Source organism: Ictalurus punctatus, chromosome 3 (assembly GCF_001660625.3).
Source record: "Ictalurus punctatus breed USDA103 chromosome 3, Coco_2.0, whole genome shotgun sequence".
Classification (NCBI taxonomy): Eukaryota; Metazoa; Chordata; class Actinopteri; order Siluriformes; family Ictaluridae; genus Ictalurus; species Ictalurus punctatus.
Window position 1 is genome coordinate 27,005,841 of NC_030418.2, and position 16,666 is coordinate 27,022,506.

General features: G+C 38.2%; 1 long non-coding RNA gene across 1 annotated transcript; it reads left to right on the plus strand.

Annotated features, from left to right (window-relative positions):
* Positions 1 to 3,891: 3,891 nt before the first annotated feature.
* On the plus strand, positions 3,892 to 11,669 carry LOC128632742 (uncharacterized). Its single transcript, XR_008396317.1, has 4 exons — positions 3,892 to 3,927; positions 4,216 to 4,291; positions 10,894 to 11,009; positions 11,132 to 11,669. It is a non-coding gene; the product is annotated as an uncharacterized LOC128632742 (long non-coding RNA).
* The last annotated feature ends 4,997 nt before the right edge of the window (positions 11,670 to 16,666 follow it).

Here is a 16,666-nt window from a genome sequence, read left to right on the forward strand (position 1 = left end):
ATACACACGCATAATGAGTTTCAATAATTCAGTACATTTCCAGCACCTGTGAAAATAGAAAACAGAAAAATAATAACTGCAGAAGTCTGTGAAGAAAAAAATAAGGCTTCAATTCAAGATATTGCAAATCCATAAAAATATTTATATAACATATATTCGTCTAAGAATATACAATAATCTAGAGTATGATGCTGTGAAAGCCTTTTTTTATTTTTATTTTTATTTACACTCATTTGAATCGCGTTAGGAACTGAAAGCTTTGGGGGGGGTTCAAACAAAGATGCTTTCTCTTCATATAGTCTCATCATCAGCAGTACCTTTTTACACACTGATGAGTGCTCAGTGGTGCGGCTCTGGAAATGCTGCATGTTGATTTGAAAATTGGTTTCAGATGGTTTTAAACACAGCAGGCTAACAAACACACAATTAAATGTTAAGGGCTTAAAACACTTAAGTTTCAAGAGAGCAAATCTGACCCTCTTTTATGTTCACATTCATATGTTTATGGCTGTGAAGTGTGAATAATGTGGAGTGTGTTGTATATGCAGCCATTTGAAATGGGGTCTTATTTTAGGTAATTACTCCCAGATAATAACCTTATAGTGTGAAGTGGAAACTCATGCAGTGCGGATCTAAACACCTAAACAAGGCTGGTGTACAGTTCAGAGCTAAATTTGCTTTCCTTATACAGTAGTTTTTTTTTTAAAGGATGAACACATGAATGCAATGCTGTTTTAAAGTTATCTATAGAAACTTGTAGACATTTTATAAGAGATTATATCACAGTGCTGACGATTGGTCAGTTCTGATCAGAATTCAGTTCAATTCAATTTTATTTGTTTAGCGCTTTTAACAATGGACATTGTTTCAAAGCAGCTTCACAGAAATATATAAACACATGGATACAGATTTTAAGTGAGTGAATTTATCCCTATTGAGCAAGCCGGTGGCGATGGTGGCGAGGAAAAACTCCCTAAGATAATATGAGGAAGAAACCTTGAGAGGAAGCATGCAAACTCCACACACACAGGGCCACAGCAGGAATCAAACCCTCAACCCTGGGGGAGTGAGGCCTGGAAGTGTGCTAATCACTAAGCCACCATGCCCCGACATCAGGATGTGTTTTTACAGGAAAATAATCAACACTGGGGTGATAACTGTATCTCCACTGAAGCTGGGTTGCATCACACTAGACTACTGTTGATTATTTTTCTACAATGGCATACTGTGAACGTTGGTTTAATGATTAGCATGTTTGCCTCACATCTCCAGTCCAGTCTAGGCAGAAATGTGTGCAATTACATCAAAAATAAATCTCCTTTTCGACAAAGCATCTAGATGTCTAACACCTGATCATAAGCACCTTCTGTCTTGTGCCTGCAGACTTAAACAGTTGAGAAACAATCCTTCAGAAATGATAGGCATCAGATGAAGCAGTTTTTTGCTGAATGTGTGTTAACAAGCGAGAGTGTCAGCGGTACAGACGGTAACATGTAATGAACTGCGCCTCCATATTCACTTCATCATCATACCTCGCTGCTTCATTTAGCTTCCCCTCAGGCTGCAATTCATATCAGATAGCAAACAGCTGCATCAGCCTCTGTGTCTTGGCTCCCGCTGCTGAGAGTCAGTTATCTCTTTCTGGGACTGCATGTTTAAATGCCCTGTTTGTCTAACATATGAGTTGTCTGTGTTGCAGATTCACTGCAGTGTGTATAAAGGACTGGGGGCTGATGAAACCAGAGCAGAGAAGTAATCTTACCTGCTAGATGTGACAATCAGCGCCACTCATCAACAGCCTGCTGCTACCTCAAGGCCTGGTGAGTATCTGAAAGCAGGAGAAACATTTTTCTCAGTACACATGGAACAACCATATGATTTATGTAATATGTCTAACATTTGAAGGTGAAAAACACTTGTACTGTGACGCAAAGGTTAATTAAACAACAAAGTAGACATGTATTGGTTGCATAAATATTCACCTCCATGGGTAAATACTTTGTAGAAAAAAGCTTTGGCTGCAGTTCCAGCTGCAAGTCCTCTGGAATATGTTTCTATCAGCTTTGCACATCTGGATGCTGATATTTTTGCCTATTTAAATCCTCAGTCAGTGATCTGGGCCATACTAACACTTCCCGGTTTTGAACCACTCCAGTGGAGCTTTTGCATTGTACTTATGATCATTGTCCTGTCAGAAGGTAAACCTCTGCCCTAATCTCAACTTTCTTGCAGATTTGGACATGCTATGTTCTACAGTTACAATTGGTGTGTCTCAATCAGCTCCCTAGGTCGTGAATCAGTATATTGTGTACAGGTGTTCGGACACTAGTGAGAACCCTGGATCACTAAACATCGGGGCACTGATGACTCAATTTCCGGCAACATGAATTTTTTAATTATTAAACATTTAATAGTCATTTGACTCCAACAAACCATATATAGAACGTCAAACAAACTTCAAAATAATGCTATCGAAAGTAATCATTTGAGAGCTACAACAGCGATAAGAAGCTGCTGACATTTGTATATAAAGTTTGAGTTCGTCTGTCATTTTTTTTTAGAATTGAGAGGCTTCAGAATATATGATGTCATTTCCAATTAGGGAACAGTGGGCTGCTGTGGCTCAGGTGGAAGAGCGGGTTGTCCACTAATCGTAGGGTTGGTGGTTCAATTCCTGGCCCACATGACTCCACATGCCTCCACATGCCAAAGTGTCCTTGGGTAAGACATTGAACCCTAAGTTGCTCCCAATGGCAAGTTAGCTTATGCTTAAGTTAACTTATGCTTACTTATTTCTACATTTTTATTTGTAAATTATTGAACAAAATATAGACTTTTTCCGTGTCGTTTCCTGACATATAATTCCAATCAAGTCCATTTCAGGTTGTCACACTATAAAATGTGGTAAAGTTGAAGGGGGTGAATACTTTTGCAAGGCACTGCAGTTGATCGAGTAGTACTAGCAAGTCAAGATAACTGAAAACCACACTTGAATTAAGCGTTGCCATCTAAAATCTGACCTCAAATTACATCTGAGAGTTATATAATTACTCACATGCAGTGAATACAGACTTAGTAATAGCTAAAGCTGATTTAATCATTGTAGTGTTTGGGACCAAATTACCAAATTAGAACTACAAAACTACTTTAAAAAAAACAAACAAACAAAAAAAACGCAATTGTCCTTTACACCAAGTTGGATTTTATGGCCGAATACTAAATACACTGTCCTAGATGTACTCAGCAACATCTTCAATTATATTATTTATACGTGTATGGTGGCAGGGACGGACACAAGTGCACATATGCAAAAGCTTTATTAAGAAAGCTTGCATCAATTCTAATAAGTTTAGCAAAAATCAGGAACAGAAAACAGACATTGTTCAGGTGATCGAACAACATAAACTAGGAAAAGCAAGATTCAAAAACCAGAAAACAGATCAAAACCAAAATAGCTAAATACAAAGGCTTGGTATGGACTGGAAACAAACACACAGCATGTACATTTCACAATGATGTGGTGGTGGTGGTGAGTAGGTCCTTAAATATTGTGATTATGTACAGGTGCAGGTGATTAGTATAATGGTGACTGTGAATGTGACAAATGCCGCATCCCAATTTGCATAAATAGCATCCGAGATCAGAATTAGTGTGTCCCAAATCATAGTATGTTGAAATGAGTGTCCCAGAGGTACATGGCTCGAAGTGTTGATCCATGGACACTTTTTCACCTAATATTACTCTTTGTGCGAGGACGTTTGTTAGAGAATGCATTTTAGAAAGGTGTAAATGAAATGTGGAAAACTAAATGAGGAGTTTGTTTACGGTCACAGTACACGTAACTAGGCAACAATGTTCTCTTCTGTTACATGAATTACATGTTACTATATCCCAGAACATGCATACTTTTTTACTACACACTCAAAGGTATGCACATTTCTTCACAAAAAGAGTACATAATTTTAGTGCTTAGTGTAAGTAAACATATTGGGACGCTGTAAGAGTTTGGGGGTGTTGAGTGTTGTAGTTTGCGGTGGCCGTGTTTGTAGGCGACGTTGTGCTCTGGGAAATGCCGTGTAACACCGATTCTGCCATTGACATGACAATAGCACGGTGCTGTTGGATTCTCAATCCTGACTGGTCAGAAGGTCTTTTAATGGTAGTGCCAACTGCAAGACAAATCACAGGTTTATAATAATGTTCTTTTTCTAATAGGTTTATACTTTGCGGAGACGTTTAGGTGGCATTTGTGGAAGGAGTCTCCAGTGTCGGCACTTTGTAACAGTTAAAGGTAAAGCTGTAAAATCTTCTGGACTGACAGCTTTTCTCTATAACCTGACAGGCAATTTGTCTTATTAACTTCAAGAGAGAGAAGAAGACAGGCTGGTGAGAGAAAGACTATATATAGCTGTAAGTGATAACAGGAACTAACTTGTTTTGCAGGTGTTTCAGAACATTAGGCATGACAATATATGGATAAAAAATTATAATGTGATATTCTTTAATAAATGTAAAAAATTGTTATCGTTTGCAAAATTGCTATGATGTAAGAGGAATGTAACATGTTCTGTTATTGGAAAATAATCAACTTTGGGGTGCCAACAGTAACTCCTTTTTGAATCAGGTTGCATCACTCCGCCCCACTGTTGATTATTTTCCAGCATGTCCCCAAGTGTTTTATTCCTACCATGTTATATTACTGAATCAATTTATGAGAATTGGTGACATGATAGATGAGCAGAATGGAGCAACAAGCTAAATTTTCCCAAGAAAGGTTTTATTTTTTATGTACAGTCCCATCTGAAACTACTGGAACGGCGAGGCTGATTCATTTGTTTTTGCTGTAGACTGAAGACATTTGGGTTTGAGATCAAGAGATGAATATGAGAAGAGAGTTGAGAATTTCGGTTATTATTCCCTGGTATTTATATGTAGAGGTGTTAAATGACATAGAACATAGCACATTTTGTATCAGACCACCCAATTTGTAGGTGAGCAAAAATATTGGAACATGTGATGGGTGTTTCTTGTTATCAGGTGTGTCTTGTTAGACTGATTGTTTAAACAATAAATAGCACTGAACATCTACTCTTGGTTTTAGCCTTCAGTTTCCCCTGTGAAGACTGCATTTGTTGTTAAAAAGGATGTCAACATGAAGATCAGAGAGCTGTCTATAGGAGAAAACCAAGTCATTTTGAAGCTGAGAAAAGAGGGAAAATAAAATCACTGGTATGTTTACCACAATGATGGTAGCAGCAGAATGAATTTAGAAGTTTACAGGAACATTTTGTGTGCCAATTTACAGAGAAATGCATCCAAATGAAAATGAGGAACTTGTCCATGCAGCAAGACAATGATCCAGAACATACTACCAACTCTACAAAGGACTTTATCAGGGAGGAAAGTAGAAGGTTTTAGACTGTCCTAGTCAATCACCAGACCTTAACCCAGCTGAATATGCCTTTCACCTCCTGAAGAGGAGACTGAATGGTGAAACACCCCAAAACAAACAACAACTGAAAGAGGCTGCGGTAAAAGCTAGGAAAAGCATCCAGAAGAAGAAACCAACAATTGGGTCATGTCAATGAGTCACAGGTTTGATATAGTTAATGCAAGCAAGGGTATTCAAGGGTATCCAAATATGAAGTGTTATTTACTTTGTATTACTTCAAGAGTTATCTGTTCCTATACTTTTGTACTCCTAAAAATTGGGTGGTCTGATACAAACGGTTGTTTAACACATCTAAATGTAAATCCTAAGAAATAAGAGCTGAAATCCTAAAGTCTTGTCTCATGTCCATGTGTTGATCTCAGACCCAAATGTCTTTGATGTATAGCACAAACAAATGAGTTGGCCTTACCATTCCAATAGTTTCAGAGGGGACTGTAATGATTTATATCAGTTTATAAAATAATTTAACAACAATAACCCTGATTAAAATGGACTGACTGCAACTAGACTATTTCATTTTATCACCTGGATAACTGTGAATATCTTAGTAGAATTACTTTAGGTTGTTTGAGCAACCAGTTTTTGACACACTATCATTGTTATATGAAAATAAACCCAAATCTACTTTAAAAATCAACTTGGATCTGTTTCACTGCAAAGGTCTATCACTCATGAGTTAAGATATGATTCATAATTTTCTCTGTGTTGTTTTAAAAGTGAGACTCATCTTCCTCAAGGCTTGCGGGCATTTTTTATCAGCTGTGTCGAGCTCAGAGCTGCAGGCCGTGTTTGCACAGCATCTGTTTATTTGGCGTTGTGAAGTCATATCATTAGTATTGCAGGGGTAGAATGGATGCTGCTGTCACTCATGCTGCATTTGCCAGAAGCTTCTCTCAGAGCACAAGAGCCAGGTGGCACATGTTCTGGGTGCTTAGTGTATGTGTGTGAATGGCAGGAGGACTGGAAGTGAAGGAAGCCCTACTGTTTACTCTCCCTGCTAGAAAACAGACCAGCAGTGACTCATCTCTCAGCCTCCCACCACAACAGCTTTTATCACATATTTTACTCAGTTTACTTTATGGCGTCTCGTACCTTTATGGTGTCTTGTAATGGACTCGTACCATTTTTCCACCAACAACAATTTCCATCGGTTTCACAATTATGTAGTCAGATATAGGAGCTCCATAACTATGGCAGAACTATTTTTTAACCTGTTCTGTTTGATTTGTATATTGATTTTAACAACTAAGAAATAAAACACAGCGGGTGCTGTAAAAGGAAAATATTAAAGAACAGGGTGGAGTGATGTGGCATGACGTGTAGCAGAGTTACTGTTATCACCATGAATGTTTTCAAAAAAACAGCATGTCCCAAAGGGTTTTATTTCTCTTATACCACAGCAATTTGCCCATGATTACATTTTTATATTAATTAAAGAATGACACATCTTACTTTTTATTCTTGTTGGATAACTGTTGCCCAATGCCCACCTAATAGCTAAAAAATGTATACTTCTTTTCTGGAAAAAGAAAGATGCTCCTGCAGTTAATTTGTAGCTTGGTGAATTAGCGCAGACTCTCCATGTGGAAAAAGTTCGATTTACTTTAAAGAACAAGATGTGTCAGTTTGGTAGAATTTCGCGGCCTCTATTTGGTTTAATGGATTCATCCCAGTAACATCATCACCATCACAAAGTTTAAGGATTTCTAAGTATACACCAAGTTGTAAGGTACTAAATAATAATAATAATAATAATGATGATGATGATGATGATGATGATGATGGATCCACAGAGCTGCAAGGCTGCACAAGTGCCACACACTGCGAGCACACACGCACACACACCACTGAACAGAGGGCTAAGCAGCAGTAATTATGGAAATGTGACACCACATACTGCTGTACAAATCTGGTCATTATAACACAGTTATACTTTGCAAAGTGCCAGTAATTGCAGGTAATTAGTACATACTTCTCTAATAAATACTAAGTACTTACCATGATGAAAAAAAAAGAAGTTGACTGGTCCTCAGTTCCATACCAGCAGGTTTAACAATGATGAACTGGAACTGAGCAAGTTTTCACTATACAGTACATATAAAATGTCTACATACCTGTGTTAAAATTGCAGGTTTTTGTGATTTAAAAAAAAAAAAAAAATAAGGAAACCATTTTACTCTGCCAAAGCAGCCTTTGCTTGTAATACAGCGCAGTTTTGGATAAGAGTCTAACAACTTAGCACATCTTGATTTGGCGATTTTATTCCACTCTTCCTTGAACAAATGCTCCAGATATATCAAATTGCAAGGGGCTCTTCTGTGCACAACCCTCTTCAAGCCATTCCACAGGTATTCAACATCCATAATGTTTCAATAGGGCCATTCCAAACCGTTGATCTTCTTCTTCTGAAGCCATTGCTTGGTTGGCTTGGATTTGTGCTTTGCATCGTTATCGTGCTGGAAGGTGAAATGTTTCTCCATCTTCAGCTGTTTAATAGAGGCCTACAAGTTTTGTGCCACAATAGGTTGGAATTTGGAGCTATCCATGATTCCCTGTATCTTGACTAAAGCCCCAGTCCCAGCTGAAGAGAAGCAGCACCATAATATGATGCAGCCACCACCATGCTTCACCACAGGTATAGTGTTCTTCAAGTGTTAAACTGTCTGGTTTAACAAACATACATATCATTTAGAATTATTCGAGAAGTTCTACCTTGTACTCATCAGACCATGACATGTTTTGCCGCATGGTTTGGGGGTGATTTAGGCGGGCTAGTCTAGCCACCCTACCATAGCCCAGACATGTGAAGAATATAAGAGATCCAGGGAGTGACCAGTACTTGCCAGATATTCCTGCAGCTACTTTAATGTTGCTATAGGTCTCCTGACAGATTCCTGATATGTTTCATCTTGATAATTTTGGTAATGCCACTGGTGGGCACATTTGCCTCACACCTGCATGGTTAGGGGATCGAATCCCTCCTCCACCCTGCATGCGCAGCGCTTGCACGTTCTCCCCATACTTCGGGTTTTCCTCTGGGTCCTCCAGTTTCCTCCCCAAGTCCAAAGACATGCGTTGTAGGCTGATTAGCATTTCCAAATTGTGTATAGTGTATGAATGTTTGTTCGATTGTGCCCTGTGATGGGTTGGCACCCTGTCCAGGTTGTCCCCCACCTTGTGCCCTGAGTTTCCTTTGATAGGCTTCAGGCTCCGCGTGACCCTGTGCAGGATGAATGGTCTGGAAAATGGATGGATGGATAGTAATGCCACTGTGGTGCCCCATTTTCTCCACTTGTTGATGATGGTATTCACTGTGCTCCATGGTATATAATGTTTTGGAAATTATTTTGCACCCCTGTCCTTATTGATATCTTTTGACAATGAGAACCTGTACATGCTTTGTAGGCTGTTTGTGGACCATGACTTCAGCAGTCATATGAAACCAAAAAGATGTCACGAAAATCTTACAGAAACAGCTGATCTTTATTTGGGGTTAATCAGAATAACTTCATTGATGAGAGATGTATGGTAATTACTCTTGAACATGAGATTGAATCTGATGGGTTCATCCTGAGCACAGTCACATGACCCATTATAAAAGTATGTGCACACTTATGCAGCCTAATGCAGGTTGCTGTAAGTTTGTTGATTGTTATATCGCATTACAGTTGGAAAAGATGCCCTGACTTGATTTATTGATAAACCACAAAAACCTGCACTTTTAAAAGGGTGTGTAGACTTTTTATATCCACCATAAGAGCTCAGCTGGGAGGTTTTTGGTCACAGTCATGCTCAATAAGCTTATATCCACTATGTGTATTGGTAATTCTTTTATATGTGACTCCTATTCATGATCTGTTCCACAGGCAAGTCTAAAAAGCGAGTCTAAATGAAATGGATTATAGTGTTCTTTTTTTTTTTTTTTTTAAGTTCCCATTCAGTCGTTAGTTGGAGGACCCAGGGCTGTTCGATAATCCAAAAAACCCAGATGCGAGTATGTCATGATTGAACAGTCAATTAATTCAACCTGACTAAGAATTCATATGTTTGACAGTGATACAATGACACCATCTGCTTGCAGGGGAGCACTGCCACTCTCTACCTTATTGACACAATGGGAGCACAGCACATTTGGCAAAATCAAAACAGGGATTTGTTCTGGAAACCAAAGATAATTGTAGCACTACACACACACACAGACTGAGACTCCTTAAATTGTCCCATCTCTAACTGGATGTGTGTGAATGCGATTTTTCATTCAGGAACAAGTTCTGGTTTTGAGGAAGGAGAAAATGTTTTTGGTATTATATTGTAATAAAAATGCTCATCGATTCCAGCTCAGATGAATAGTTTATCCATGAAATTGCTTTGCTTGCCATGTTTTTATTTCTCTTGTTGCCTACTAGTGTGAATTTGGTAAATGTTCCTTTCTTTCAATGATTTATCCTGCTGTTGAGGGATGGGGTTGGCAAAACATCAATGCATCAGTGCGTGGCAAAAAAATAAAAATACCTCACACGTTGGGCAGAATATCTATGTCTTTTTGCCAGCTGGTGTGAAAAGCGACTGAGAGAGAGAGAAAAAGTAGCCAAGCATTATCACAGCAATTAAGTTTCTGTACTAATGACCAGAATGCAAGTCCCAGTTTTGGCCAATTTGCAATACCTTTAACCCTTAGCTGCTCACCTTTCTGCTTGTAAAAGTTAACATTAGATATGTTTAGAATGATATGTCACTAAGGTCAGTGAATCTATGACCATCATTGCCATGCACAGAGTCGTTCCTTTCATGTATAGAGTCAGGATAAATGTTTATCTGTATATTTTGTGAGTTGTAGTTGTGTGCATGCCGAGCCTACTTTTGTGCACTCCATGAGCCATCTTTTCAGAATTCTTTTCAGTCATGACTGGGATCCACTCAATTGTCATTTACTGAATCAGTATTGGAGTCAGTGAATCTTTTCAGTCATGAACAAGACTCCCTGAATGGTCATTAAGCCAATCAGTATTGTAGTCAGTAAATCGTTTTAGTTATGCCCAAGATTCTGTCATTTATCATGCAGTCAGTCAGTGTTTGAATCATTTTACTCATGACTCAGATTTGTTTATCTTGTCTGGACACTTGACATTTCACTTAAGTACAAGTTTATAGTAGCTCTTTCCATTTTTACTTAAAAGCTCTTTACTTTTGCTCAAGTATTATGTTTCTGTACTTTTTGTATCTTTAGAGAAAGAGTGGTATCAACCCCAGTTCCTTGTAGTTGAGAAGGTTACTGGCCATCTGAACCTGAACGGTTTCACGTCAGCTGCCACATTAAAAGAGCACAGTGATTAAAAAGCCACAGAGCAACAAGATGATTTGATCCTAATGAAGAACTTGTTTTATATACTAGTAAACCATCAACTGGCAGCTTGGTGAGAGTGATTACTGTGTGTTATTAGGCTCCTGTGGAGGCAGCCAGAGGAGAGAGACGTCCTTTCTGTCCGTTCCAGAAGACCAGTGCTGATGATCAGCCTCGAGGCACACCTGAACACAGCTGTCAAAAGTTCCTCAGCAGGTCAGTGAAGCCACAATATCATATACATCACTTATAATCCAGATTTTGTAGTGTTATTTATTTATCTATCCTTGCATGAATATACTTTATTATTACTCCAACAAGAATGCTTGATATCGCAGTGTTATTGCAGTGCTGGTTCAGCAGCTAAGGTTTTGTGCTACTGATCAGAAGGTCATTAGTTCAAGCTCCAGCACTGCCAAGCTGCTACTGTTGGGCTTTTGAGTGAGACCCTTGGCCTTCTCTGCTCCAGCGGCGCTGTATCGCTGACCCCAGCTTCCTAACAAGCTAGGATATGTGCAGAAAAGAATTGCACGCTACTGTACATGTATACGTGACAATAAAGGCTTTCTTTGAAATCTTCCAAAAGACCTGTACATTCAATTGATTTTGGAATAATCTGATGTTAGAATTAATGTGACACCCTGATCTTTATTAGGGATTTAGCAGAAGCCTTCATGCTTATTTAACTGGATATTAAACTTGAAGCCCACTAATAGTCATTGGGGTGGACAATGTGACAATATAATATCGACATTGAAGGAAAAAGATATTGAGATATCTTTTTGTGTGGTTGTTTTTAAAAATTTAATTACAAGCAGACTGGAAGCAACTGATTTGATGTTAAAATTTTGTACTTGATCTTTAAAAAATTGTAACATTTTCACTGTTTATTTATGAATAAAAATGTTTGTATATAAACAATTTAATAGATTTATTTTTCATTTTAAATAAACAATCAAGCAGGTGTTTTATAAATGCAGCACTACTGTATTATGGGGAGTTTGTGACCAAACCTATAGACTGATCAGCCATAACATTAAAACCACCTGCCTAATATCGTGTAGATTCCCCTTGTGCCGCCTAAACAGCTCTGACCCGTCAAGGTATGGACTCCACAAGACCTCTGAAGATGTGTTGTGGTATCTGGCACCAAGACGTTAGCAGCAGATCCTTTAAGTCCTGTAAGTTGTGAGGTGGGGCCTCCATGGATCAGACCATGGTTTGTCCACAAAATCCCACAGATGTTCAATCGGATTGAGATCTGGGGAATTTAGAAGCCAAGACAACACCTTGAAGTCTCTGTAATGTTCCTCAAACCATTCCTGAACAATTTTTGCAGTGTAGCAGGGCGCATTATACTGCTGAAAGAGACCACTGCCACTGTGGAATACTGTTGCCATGAAGGGATGTTCTTGGTCTGCAACCATGTTTAGGTAGGTGGTCCAGGTCAAAGTAACATTCATATGAATGCTACAACCCAAGTTTTCCCAGCAGAACATTTCCAGTGAGCCTTGGGTGCCCATGACCCTGGAAAACTTTTGGTAGGTAATAACCATTGCATACGAGGAACATCCCACATGACCTACCGTTTTGGAGAAGCTCTGACCCAGTCGTCCAGCCATCACAATTTGACCCTTGTCAAAGTCGCTCAGATCCTTACGCTTGCCCATTTTTCCTGCTTCCATCCAACACATCAATTTTGAGAACTGACTGTTCACCTGCTGCCTAATATATCATGCCCCTTAAAAGGCACCACTGTAACGAGATAATTAATGTTATTCACCTCACCTCTCAGTGGTTTTAATGTTATGGCTGATTGGTATACATCATTATATATATCAAGCATCATAGAAATGGCTTTGAAAAATTTGATTTTCATCATATCGCCCTTATAGTCATTATACTGTATATGTTTGGTATACAGATCATTTTTAAACATTTCAGTCAACATGTTAACATGTTTCTAATAATTCTTTAGTTTCATTAAAAATGACAGCAAGGTGCTGAACAGTGCACCTCACGAGTAAAGTGTACTTGAAGTGCACATGTCTGAGTGCTCAGTGCTTGCAGAACTGAAGTGCTCTCTCTAACATGCCACTTGCACTCACTTCACTGCTTCACTTTTGGAAATAACTAAGTGTGCCTGCAATTCACAGCACCATGCACTAATTTTTAACGATCACGCTTGCTATTACTGCTTTTGCGCTCTCTATTAAAGATACTCTTTAAACTCCATAAGATGTTTTATAATGTTTTATCAGGATGTCGTCTGTTCATTAGTGTGACAGCGTACATCACATATTATCAGATAGAATCAAATGTTTGTATCGGCATCAATTCATCCCTACTACAGTTTGAACCAAGCAATTATGGTTGATTTCTTACAAGCTCGCTTAGCTATGTGGGCACTGATAGCAAACAGGGTCATAATCTTTTATGGCTCTGTTTAATCTTGTAATTCATTGAAAGAAAGGGGGGGGGGGGGGTGATATTCAGCCTCAAAAGTACAGTTTGTTCTGTTGTACCCTGTATATTGTTAGATATATAATAGCCAAAATATCTCTAATAAAGTTCATTACTTTTCAAAAACAATTTCTGGAGGACTTCAAGTGCTGTGAACAACATTCCAGTTAATTCACAGAATCAATCACAGTCTTTTTTTGTGTGTGCTTTTAAAAGGTTAGAGTTAATTATTTTTTGAATGCGCTTATCTTTGTTAGTTATTAAATGGCTGTATGCTGCATGCAAACATCCCCAAGAAGCGCAGTGTACAACAGCTTAATTATGCAGCATCTTCATACATACAACATTGCTGTTCCACAACATACAATGTAAATTAGCCTCAAAGGCACAACAGTGGTCTTTGTGGTCCTATTATGTTCCTTAATGGTGTTCCTCTATGCGCAAAATACTTTAAGGGTACAAATGTTTATGCTGTAAAGCTCCAATTTATTGCATTGTTTCTGAGTCTACACTGCCTCTTTGGGATTATTAATCGACTCGCCATTCAAACAAAAACACTGACTAGTTGATCCTGTATGAGGTGAGACCAGTTTTTAGTTCTGATCATGTAGACGAGTGTTTTTTTAATAAAATTAGTTTTTTTTTTTTTTAATGAGCTGTGACTAGGCATCGCTGTAATTGACCATGACCACCACTGAGCAGATAATGGTTCATTCTGGGTGGTTCAGTCTCAGCACAGCACTCTAACACAGTAGTGTGTGTGGTATCAGTTCATCAGGTGCAGCAGTGTTACTGAACATTCTGGCCACTTTACTAGGGACTCTATTAGCTTAGAAGGATAATAATAAGAGCTTGCTAGTCCACCCATTTTCTTCCATGCACACTTGTCTTTTGTTCTCTACACTTCATTATTAGCTACATTTACATGAAGCATATTAATCTATTAATAATCTGTCTGCTAGCTCAATCTGGATAACACCTTCCATGAAGCCAGAGTCCAATCCAAATTAAATTGCTATTGATTGAAAAAGGTAGGTAATCCTTTTAAAATGATCAGCTAATAGAAGAATATTAGCTATGTAAATCTTTTGTGTCGTTACTATCACTATTGGACTCTTTGCTCGTTTGTTTTGTGAGCATGAGTCACTCGTGCAACAAAATCATCCAGTTCATGTAACAGATCTGAATCTATTTAAAATTATTGTCCGGTTGGATTGGCATCTAGCTAATATTTTGAGCCAGATTCAGGACGTGAATTGCCCTCAGTAAAGTTGACTCAGCGTTTGATAGGCTATTTGCCTGACATTCAGAGAAGATGCAAAACATGCACTTCATAAAAAAGGATAATGAACTTTAATTAAACCTATATTTCTTGTGCAGCTATTCCCATATAATTTAATATTGGTAACATTAAAAGATGAGTAAAAGCATTATACCGATAAATAGTGTCTGCATTTTATGTTATTTTCAATAAGTCCAGCGTCCTTGCTTTTGAATGTTGGCCAAATATGAAATGCTGAGCAACTTTACTGCAGTCTTCTTGCTGTCTGTTCCTTAATTACACATGGATGAGGTATTTGTTGTGATGGAAATAATGTAAATCTTGTTAAAAAAAAAAAAAAAAAAAAAAAAAAAACAGCCAGGGTGACTAAAAACTAAATGTACAGACAGGACTCATGTGATCCTCATTGTTCTGGTAACAGTGACACTAAACATTGCTTCATGTATAAGTTTGTATCGGATTACACATAACATGCATGTAAATCGAGATCTCTACAACTGTGCAGTTGGGATAGATATGAATAGTTCATTTGGAATTTGCAATTAGTATGAATTTAGTGTCACTTTCAGACTGCAGAAGATTTCTGGTTTTTAAATCCTGTTGAATCTGATACACTTGTACCAGAACCACACGCTACCATGTCAGTGATGCGCTGGGAATGTTACACCACCCACATAACTTGCTCCTATGGTGGTCCTTATCCACTGATGGATGAATGGAGGGCTGACAAACTGTTCATAACAACAGATGAGCAACCGTCAGTAAATATATAACTACACAGATATGTAGTAGGGTTACTTAATAATTGGTCACTGAGTGTATATTCCACTGACATACAGTAACATCTCATTATACTTGCATTTCTGGCTTCCAGGTAACTGTGTGGTGTTTCAGGGAATCGGTTCCTCCACTACACTACAGCTTCTCCGTCAAGATTAAGACTGAGGAGGGATTTCACAAGTTATTCACAAGTTTATTAAAATAATAAAATCCTTTACATTATATTCACTGTTGTGCATTAATCACACATGCAAATGATGTTTTCTGGATGAATAATTAGTATTCGATATGTGTATAATAAAATATTCCTACTTGAAGTTTGTGTAAATGTTTAGACCTGCAGGATGGACAAGCATGTCAGATGTGATCAAAGCACCATCACTGCCAGTGTGTAATTGTTAAAGCGTGCACCAGAGCCTGCTGGCTGGCTTCTAATAAACAGGATGTAAAGCAGTGCCAAATGCCAGCATGTTCCTTCATTATAAACTGAGGCGTAGCGTTGGCACCCAGGACAGATGTCACAGATGCTCCTTCCTTCACTGCACCATGGCCTTGCCACATGCCCATTTCTGCCTCTCTGTCCTCTCTCCTACAGCAAACACGCTCGTCTGCTGACTGCATCTACTGTACAGAGCTGGAGCATAACTGCATGGCACCAAAGAGAAATGATCTGCCAGCTGTGATGATGGATGATCATCCATCACAAGCATGTCTTTCTTACGGGTACAAGGAGAAGATTGTAGGTCAGGGAGGTTATGTTATGAAATATGCTAATGATCTTCTCTTTTAAAAAAAAAAAAAAAATACATTCCATGTTTCAGTTAAAACACAACAAAGTGTCCTGTTGCAAGAAAAAAAACCCAGATGAGGTGGAGACAATGAATATAATTTAATATTTTATAATTGCCAATAAAATTATTAAAAATAAGCTTAAGTTTTAATCAACATTAATATATATCGTGTGTTTTTTTCTATGCTAAAGTGACCATGTGCTACTTAAACTGTTAATAATAAGTTTATTTCAGTGTTTTCACTACAGTTAAAATTAGTTTAAAAAAAAAAAAAAAAAAAAACGTGTAAAGTAGGCAGAACATTTTCTTTTCACTGCCAGATGGAGGGTGATGTGATGAGAATGAATCCAGCATTCTCTTCTCAGCACTCGCCTCTCGTTGCTCGCCTCAAGTTTTCTGATCGCTAACAAAATTCAAACTAATGTTAATATCCTCGTCATATTGCTTAGTGGTGCGATAATGAAGGAGAAACAAAATTAGAAGCACGCTAAGTCTATCCATTATGCAGCCAATGATCATTATCATGGTGACCTTCCAACATGCTTACATGATGTCAT